The following is a 10174-nucleotide window of genomic DNA, read 5'->3' on the forward strand; positions in this document are numbered from 1 at the left end:
TGGCAATCAGAGAGGATTTTATGTCTATCAATAAATGTGTCTAATCTGTTATTAAAGAGTTTTTCCAGAATTTTTGAAAATTGTGACAACGGAGAAACCAGTCTATAATTTGTGAAGTTGTGCTTATCACCAGATTATTAAGATAAGATAATTAAGGACTGTCTCGATGCTTTATTTCTGCAGGCAAAACACCCTCACCCCCAACTCCACACCTTGTATTAAAAGCATAATTCTATGATACAGCTAGTTTAGGCAAACCTAATGTTATATTAAAGCAGAGTTAATCAATGCAAGGGGAGCCTTCTTACCATACATTATTATGCACTACAGAATGCTTTAATGTGCAAAAAAAGACCTTTTTGTTGGCCAACAGTAGACATTATATTACTACAGGTTAATAAAACTTTGGGTTTCTTAATTTTTCATAATGGTTAGTGCATATGTAAATATTTAATGAGGTCTTTATGCACCAGATATTCCAACAAAAAGGTTAATAAGCTCGAAGATGGAAGATAGGGTATATAATCGCTGCCCTGTCTTACAGAGAGAGGAAGAATAGCGCAACAGCAATAAAAGGCCCAAAAGAAGGAAGTGAGAGCACTTTACAAAAGAAGAAATATAGAGAAGTAAGACATAAATAAATCTTAGCCATAGTTTTATAGTATTTTATAAAGGCGCCTTTATTGACTTACTGGCCTGCAACTAATGATTATTTTCATTATCAATTAAACCGTCATTTATTTTTTAGATTAGTAGAGTAATCACTAAGACCATATAATGTTTAAAAGCACTGAAAAGTAGACCATCACACCTTCAGAGAAACCAGTGTAATTTGGTGAGGGACAGCACACTAATTCTGGTTTGTTTACATTTTTTTCTGTTGATCCATGAGCACTACTTATGTCAAAAAACTAATAAAATAAATAAACAAAAATTCTACTGAATATATTATGATAAAATATTAACAACAGCACCATAGTGAAGTCCTTGTCAGTATGGCAGTTAATTTCTACTTCACTTTACTGACACACAAGCATGTTATAAAATCAAATGTACACAGTGACATCAGCTTGGAAACCCAAATGTTACTTCAGTTTAACTCATCTTTCACCATTATGATACACTGAAAGCCCTGCCCTATATAAAGACTATAGCTCTTTCCTTAATTAACACACACATTGTGGCATATTTCAATATCAAATTAATATTTCAGTGCTGCTACCATTTCAATGGGCCTTAATAGAGTGACAAGACATTCTCACCAACCACTGTCCCATGAAAAATGCACAAGCCACTTAAAACCAGTGGCCAGTCACAAGAAGACACTTGGCCCCTCAAGACAAAGCTGACTTCTTTCCTTAAGAGGGAAAAGCAGGAATATTTTCAGTGCCTGCTGTGGAAACTAATGCCCTCTCTTACACACATATCTGTTATGAAGATTGGATGAAATGGTTTGATGGTGAAACATTAGCTTCTTTTAAATCTTACGCCTTGGCGAGCATTCTTCAAATGTAACGCAGGCTTAATAATTAAAGTGCCCAATTGGCCATATTATTAGTCGTCAGAGCCATCTGATTGTTCTCCCCCTCCCCCCCAAAATCTCTGACTAAGAGGTTGCTTTAACAAATTAGAACTGAACATTTGGCTGCAGAAGAGTTCACTATACTTGGAAATACAGCACAAAAGTCAAGGCTAAAAAAATGCCTGTACTGAGAGGGTTTTCAAAGGGATGTTAGAAGGTAATCAACAGATCTGAGACAACGCAGGGTTAAAAAGGTTCAAAGATTTCATTTGTCACTCTCTTTGACCTTTTTCTTCTCTATAGATTTTTAATACTATAGTATCAGGCAGTTTTAATGTCTAAATGAAGCATTTCTTTTTATTGTTCCTCTTCATTTCTCTTTGATTAGCCAGTGTTTTCCCCAGCGCGATTACCAGTCGTCAATAAGTACAACAGTGTTTACAGGGATGGAACATTATTAAGGCATGGAGCGGAACCTGTCCTTCTAGCTGTGCAAACTGCTGAAATATTAAAGCAAATAAGAGTCAAATAACATCTGGGGAGGTCTGGTGAGAGGAGGCGGGGAGAGCGAGGGAGTATTAAAGACATATCAAAGGATTTGTGAGTTGTGTTAGTAATGAAACTAAAGTCACTTTTAGGGTAAAAAGGATTTTCAAAAAACAAACAAGCAAAAAAATACTGTACAAGAATAGGGACTGAGTGTATTTTTATTACATGAGACAAGTATTTCTGAGCAAACTCCTGAAGACAACACACCCAGCACTAGTTAACTACTACATCTATGTACTTGATAGTGTTCACTCACTATTCTGAATTCAAATGAATATTATATATGTAAAGTGGCAATTCATTTATCAATCCAGTTAATAATTGATACACATACATTTGCTGATTTTATAAATAGATAGATAGATAAAATACTCTATTAGGAGTAAGGAAACATTAGTCACATTAGTCTTCCAATATATTTCTTCAGACTAATACTATAGAGCTCAAAAGACTTAACTCCAAAATTTGAATGGAGCAGTAGATCCCTGATATTAAGGGGAGTTTAACTGAGAAAATGCTTCTCTTAGAACAAGTGATGATGATGATGATTGAGAGATTGTGGGAGCAACAGAGCAGGAGATGAAAGATATTTGGCATGACAGGACGAGGCAGGAGAAGAACAGGACCCCACACGACAGGGGGCCTGAGAGGCCGACTGCAGAGCCGCCTGACTGACACGCACTCGCAGTGCTGCTGCCAGAGCCCCTCCCAGAGTTTGGAGAAACAGAGCACAATATGCACCTACTGTGAACAGACAAATTCACCTGCTCAGACACAAAACGACAGGCAGAAATATTATATACACACACAGGCATTTGGTGAGGAACAAAATAAGGCTTTTCACAGCTGTTATGGGAAAAGCTATTTCTGAATCAAAGACAGGTGAGGTATTTATCTTTGTGTCTATGGATCTCTAGCAGGAAAGGGAAGCTAAAGCTAACAGATAGCTTTAATGCAGATTAGAATAAATAACCGTCTAGAAAAGAAGATTAAAGTAGATGCTGGTTTATAATTAGCTGGCTGCCCCACAGCTAAGAATCACTAGTACATCTTTGCCACTGGAGATAGAGTGTGTGTGTCACAGGGTTGACGCGGGAAGGATTGAGCAACCTGTCACCCATAACTCACACATAAACTGTACAGTGAGGCGGCGCATAAGATGTACTGTACATGCTCAGTCCTCCTCTCACACAAAGATATTCTGGGGTAGACAACGATGACAGGAGTCTTTCTGACATAAACATGGCATGCACACACGCTCATGTATCTACAACTTCACTTGTTATTACTGTAACAATTGGATCCTTTTTGATTTTAATGAGGGTAAAGTTGGTGGTAATATATCTTTTTCACGGTCAACAAATCCCATGAAAAGTCCAAAACAAAAAATGAACAGGTTCTTCTACAAAGTAGCGTCTGCGTATCCAAAATCGGATCTAGCTTATTCTTCAGTGCCATAAGGAGGAGTCAACAAACGATCTGTGAGCACAGGAATTCAGAAAGCACTGATGGAAATGCAAGAAAGTGGCAAGAGTGAGAACAGAGAGAGAAAGAGAGACATAAAGCCAACAACTGGCATCTCAGGGAATTTCACAGGGATGGCTAATCCAATGTGATCAGCGGAAGATTTTAATATTTAAATAGCCAGCAATGCACCAGAAGTTTCTAATTAAATTATAACTCATGCTTGAAAAGCAAAAGTGCATGTGTTGTGGGAGCTTAAATAATTCAGCTCGCCCTATATCTCGTCTTTCTGTTAACCCAGAGACAAATGGCACTTGCTAGGGCTTTTAGACGGGGGGCTGGCACTGTCAGAAACATGAACAACATCGGCATGTAAAGGGCCTCATCCATCGGGGCCCAAATCCAAACTGACTGGCCTCACCACCGGACAATGTTTCTAATGTAGGAATTAATTTGCTTAATTAATTCATTATTAATTACCTTAAAGGCCACACAATGTTGGCATACTGTAAAAAGATGACAGGGGGAAAAAGCCTGTTCCTAATGAACTGGGGATGTTAATGAGGCACTAGACAACTATGTTCTGGCTCCTCTCACTATATCATCCTACCTGCTTGCTCTTATTACAAGTTTCCAGCAAAAAAAGTATCAGAAAAGAGTTTATTAATTAATAAACTCTTGAAGGATATATGAGGCGCTCACAATATCCATGAGAAGCGTAAAATATTTAGAGTGGTAACATTCATATTAATGGCAAAATTACACATACATCTCAGAAATTAAATTAGAATTCGACCCAACATTGATGGCAGATTCATGTCAAGCATATAAATGTACTCATGGCTCGAGGTCAGAATATCTTATTATTTTTTTTCTCCACCAGGTATCTTTGCTTTTGGCAATACTTGGCCCTCGCGGCGTAATTCCAGGAAAGAATTACATTTTTGATGTGAACTAATTAGGCTGGCCTTTACCTGAAAATCTACCAGACTGTTGCGTGTTCCTTGGTCGGGATGATGGTGGTATAACTTATTGAGTGGCACCAACTGTTCTAACGTAAGGAATAGAGGGAGAGCTGAGAGCACACAGGTCTGTTTCAGTGAACTTGTACTTTGTAGAACAGAATGGAAGAGACTCTTAAAAACAAACTCCAAAGAGACGGAAAGTCAATCATTCCACAAAAGCTTTCCACTCTTTAACAAAAACTAAACCCTGGTGTCATAGTTTCTCGCTCTGACCTACCAGGGAGAATTACAATACAGATGCTGTATTGCATTTCTATGACAGTAACAGTGCCTGCTGTGATTACTACACTTGGTGGTGAGTACACCTCAGACACTGGGCTGAGGACCCTCTATTTTTTGCTTTACCCGTTCCCTCTTTTCTTTATTCCTATGCCACTGCACACACACACAAACACAACTGGAAGAGGGTGGTAAAGTGATAAAGAGAGTGTGGGTGAGGTAGGCAGTATCATGATCTGAGATAAAAAACAGTCTGTCTTCTCCCATCTCTTCTCTTGCAGCTGTAGAAAAGCCACAGAGGATTTCAGGTAGGAGGCAGATGCAGACATGAGATATGTCAGCTCCAATACAACACAAAGAAGACCAAACACAACAAACTACCAACACAAATTTGTGTCTTGTCCTCGACAACAAGAACAGAAATGGAGGGCTGATTCCGCACTTGGCCGTAGGAAGGAGGGGTGAGCGAAACTTGAGGATGTTTACTTTACAACTTGGCGAGCACTCTGACAACATGGAACAAGCACGTGGTTTTGTTCTTTTGTTCTTGTTCTTTTGTGTTCGCACTTCACACAGCCTATGACCACAGTCTTCTCAAGCCCGCAGTCACAACTGATGTGAGCCAATCAAGACATATAATTCATTGCGCAACTACAAGAAAGCAAAAGTTCACCCCTTCGGTCTGTCATGTCTCTGACGCACACATACACACTGTATATGTATGCATGGCTTTTTGCGCAGCCCTTTGTGATTGCCACTAAGTTTCTAATTGTTCTGATCATAAAGAAATACCTTTCAAGAAGCTTCTGTTTCAGATCCAGAGCCTGATTAAAGAATGCATGATACTTCAGTGACAAGACTATATTATTAATTCATTGCAAACAGTGGAATTTGGGTGTGTTACTTTGAAAAATGTTCAAAACTGGCGGCCTGTAATAAAAGCACTGAGAGAAATTCCAACTCATTAAAGTTTAATCACAAAATTCTCTTTCATATGAAATACCCAATATAGGCTGTCAGAATCAATCAGGTGTCCAGAAAAAGGGAGCTAACATGCCAAAAGGATGGGGAATATGTCAGTTGTGGCACTCACAGTTTCTTCTGGCTGTCATATTGCCAGTGCTGCCTTCCAGCCAATACTGCTGAAAATGTGGCTCCTGAGTGCAGCTTTAAAACACTCGGGGAGATGTGGAAGTAGAGGGGGGGGGGAAAACACAGCTTCTGCTGTGAAACCTTCGCCTGACAGGAGCCAGCACTACAGGTTGTGTCAGCTTTTGGTGTGGAAGAGGTGTTCAAAGCAAAGGCTTCTGGGTAATGATGTTCTTTGGGGCAACAGGGGACCTAATGGAACTCTTCACTCATGATTTTATAATCAGCCTACTGTCCAGGGGATCCGCGCCAGCACTCTTGTCTACACCTTCAGCTAAACTCTTTGAAAGCCTGAGGTCAGCCATCATGTAAAGACTGGTTGTAGAAGTGCAGAACAAGGAAGAGTGATGAAGATGGTCCAGGCTTCCCATGCTTTGGGACTAGAGAAGAGGCAGTGCTACCAAGTAGGAAAAAGGCAGCAGCGGCAAAGCTTTCATACATTGGGTTCAACAGTCTTCACAACAAAAGAGCAACAAAGACCGAATGGCTGCTGGCTTGACTGGGTTTTTGAAATCGATGACTCACTTGACTACCATTAACCTTAAAACGTCCCATTTCTTCATGTCTTTGACAACGAGGATTCACCATCTTACTTTTTTAATTAAAGTTTAAATATGGTCCTCTATTTAGCAAATAATAATTTGTATTAAACTCACACCAGTGTGTGCTTTGTCTGTTCTGGGTTCAACATGGCAGCCTCCATGAAAGGGGACCCACTCCTATGCAGATATAAAAGGTTCATTCTAAGCTAAAGAAAATGCAACAATTCTTATATTCTGATGATTGCACATTAATTAAAACATAATTATGCATACTACAGCCCCTTTCTACTAATAAATCCTTCTAGAGCTAACAAATGGCACCTTTCAGGTAACAGATACTTATGCACAAGATTTACTGTATTATAAATTATTTACTTACTGTATATTGCAGAAGAAAAAAACACATTTGCAACATTCCTAATGGTTTTCATTATAAAAATACTCTGCTCTACTTTGAAATATACAGCATGGCCAAGTTTGCAATAATATATGGGCTCATCATATATTTGTGATGTTTTATTTATTGTTTGTTTGTTTTTAATTAGAACCTGAGTTAGTCCAGTGAGAGTCTGGATGTGGCCAGTTTCATGCTGTGCTCTCTTTGACTTGGAGGACTTGAAAAAAACACCGCAATTCTCAATTCACAGCAACATCTGGGACCCTGTGGCATCTGTCTGGCTTCTGTCAGAATTATAATATAAAAATATCCTTCATTATTTACTGTAAATGCTTCTGATTTTGAAGAAAACAGTCATGTGTTTGTGCTATTACACTACTGAAAAGTTGAAACACTACTGCTAAATATCACAGGAGCTTTAAAAGACCAGAAATAGGTTGAAATCCAAAAATGATTAGATAGGGGGTCAGAAATGCTCATATTCTGTTTGTAGTCTTTTATCATTAACATTTTAGGACTAAATAGCAAAGCAACACATTAGGACATCACGTATAATTGACAAATTTTATCTAGAATCACAATGTCTCCTCAGAAAAAGCAGGATGACTATTAACACGTGGTAACTGGACCATTAAGGGACAAACTGTACAATGACTTGATATGCTGAAATATGTCTTTGTTTAGCAAGAAACACACTATAATACATTCACTCACTCGCTTAGTGTTTATAGGCTTAAGTTGTCCTCACTTGTCAAATCTAGTTCTTTCTTCTACAGAGGTAGAGCTGCTTTAGGATCTTTCTTCTCAGCCAGAAACCTGGAATACATGTTAATTAAACCAGGGCCGACATTAGAAGTACAGTGTGTAGGCTCAGCAGCATTTGTGCTTGTGTCATTACTTTTTTTTTACCTTTCCAATGCATCTTGAATATGCTGTGGCATGTTGGCCCAGATAATATTCAGAGAGACGATATAACACATAGTTTTATAAGAAGAGAAGCGACAAACAAATTTGGCTGTAGGTTGCGTTTATGTGCACTGGAAACTAAGGTAGCAATAGAATAAATCAGTTTCTTGTTGAGCAACTGGACAAAATTAACACTGAGTTGTAAGAAATAATTTAATTTTGACATTTGATTCAAATTGATTGATTTGATTCAAGTAAATATAATGATAGTAAATTATATGCTGCCTTCTCAGTCTGAGTTATCAGTTTTGAATTCATTGTGTTTGTGTCACAAACTCTGACTCTGACATTCGACACAGTAAGAACCGTGTCTGTAACACTATCAAAATGGAACGTCACAGGGATGGCTAATCTAAAGGGACACGAGAGCGTGATTTTCCTTGTCTGATACCGATTTATGTCCTGTCCAATTGCCGAGCTGTTTTAGTTGACGCTCTCATCATTTCTCAATTTGATAAATGAATTTAAAAAATTCAAAAAAATGATTTTTGATACTTTCAAAGACCTTTTCTAGGGAACCCCTGTCACTTTTCAGCCTTAGTATTTCCATCCTGTACCAACAACACATTCTAATCAAGAAATTAAAAAGAAAAGAGAATATCTGAGTTTTCTGATGAAGACAGGTGTTTCTTCTACTTACTGAACTTAGCACTTAGCGAAAAGGATGAAGTAAAACACATGGGATGAAGTATCCACCCTTCTGAAGTGCCCCAACGCAAGCCTGAAATAATAATAGCGGCACCGGGTGCAATGCTGTGTAGCTGACTGTGCGCTTTGAACTCCCTTTGGAAGAACTAATGATTTCCCCATGGGGAACAATAAAGCAGTCAATAATACACAATTAAATGTGCCAAAGAATGGGAGAGCATTCACATGGAAGCTCAGTAGATGAGTTAAATGATGTTTACCCATTATTTTGCCCGAAAGAGGGGGGTGTCAGGCCATGCCATCATAAATCATCAGAGCCCCACAAAAAGCAACACCATTTTCGAGACCTCACCTACCCTTAACGCAAAGCATCCTTGAACCCTATCTTCAACCAAGAAAAAAGCAGATATGTGGTTTGACACACAACATCTGCATTGTATTTTCTCAGGTTAAGCAGTGGCTGGCCCAACTGGCTTTTAATGGCAGTCCACCCAGTTGTCCAACCACTGACACTGCTCTACTGAGATTGTCTAACAAAAGAAGACTTTTAACAATTCCACTGAATCTGTAAATATATTATCACGACACAGAGAAGGCTCAATGGTGTGTTCTAGACCTCTGGTCTGAAGTTAGTGCTGACTATCTCCTCTATGAGCTGATTCCCTAAAACCACTTTCATTTACCAACCTCTCCCTGCCTTTAGCTGGACTGCACCCTGCCTGTTCAGAATGACTTGCTTCCTGCCTTTTTCACCCTCACAAATAAACAAAATCCCCTCTTGTTTCTTCTTCTCCTCCATTGGGTTTACCTAGGTGTCTACTTTCAATTGCTGCTGCTAAACATTTCAACACTCGATTATGTCTCCACGTGTATTGTCCTTGAGCCAGGCTTGTTTTACACCCTGAGAGGACATGCCAAAGTGATGCCACACCTGAACACACGTGACATACTGTATCAGGTCCCCATCTATCCATCTATTCAGATTTTGGGGAGAGGGAAGCACATTATAAGTTACACCTAGAACAAATCTAATCCTTTCTGCCTCCATGTCCCACATTTCCCTTTCTTTCGACATCTTCCCATCTCATCCACTGCCCCTGCCGAACCACCTGCCTCTTCCTTATTCCTAATCTCCTCAGTAGCCACCTTCCTTCTGTCAAGCTGCTGCTGCTTTGCTCCAGGAAGGTTGTGATGTGCTTAATCCAAAACCACCACATCCATGCTGTACCTGCCCTACAATATCCCTATGTTTAAGAGCTGCCAGAGCCTGCAACACTGCCTCCTTTGGGTTCCACTTCCTCCCTGCTGAGATTGTTGGTGCTGCACTCTGCACTGCTGAATCCCTGGATTCTGACAGTGTTATCTCCAGTCTAGCCTTAGTGCATTTTATCTCTCCTCTGTTAAACTAGTTATAGAGAGCTCCAAAATTCCTTTCCCATACAGGGCCACACTGCTGAGGCAGCACAGAGCTCCCACCCACTTCCTAATGTACGTGCTAAACAATCTCTTTAGATTCTCTACCTTAGAAATTGGTACATCATACACTGTCAGTAGCCGAAGCAGTCATTGCAAAAGACCAAACTGCAGGCAGCATGGTTTATTATTTAACTAGAGCCCTGACAGATTGTGAACATGGATGTAACACAGACTTTACTCCTCTAGCCCAACCTCAGTACTAACCTACTTGACCTTA

The 10174-nt window shown here is 39.4% G+C and overlaps 1 long non-coding RNA gene across 1 annotated transcript in view; it reads left to right on the forward strand.

Moving 5' to 3' along the window:
• LOC109955534 (uncharacterized) overlaps positions 1-5727 on the forward strand; it is a 27423-nt gene extending 21696 nt beyond the window's left edge. Inside the window, exon 3 of the long non-coding RNA XR_002274276.1 lies at positions 5061-5727. This is a non-coding gene — a long non-coding RNA (uncharacterized LOC109955534). The remainder of the gene's footprint in view (positions 1-5060) is intronic.
• Positions 5728-10174: the final 4447 nt, after the last annotated feature.

Source organism: Monopterus albus, unplaced genomic scaffold (genome assembly GCF_001952655.1).
Source record: "Monopterus albus unplaced genomic scaffold, M_albus_1.0 scaffold15.1, whole genome shotgun sequence".
NCBI lineage: Eukaryota > Metazoa > Chordata > Actinopteri > Synbranchiformes > Synbranchidae > Monopterus > Monopterus albus.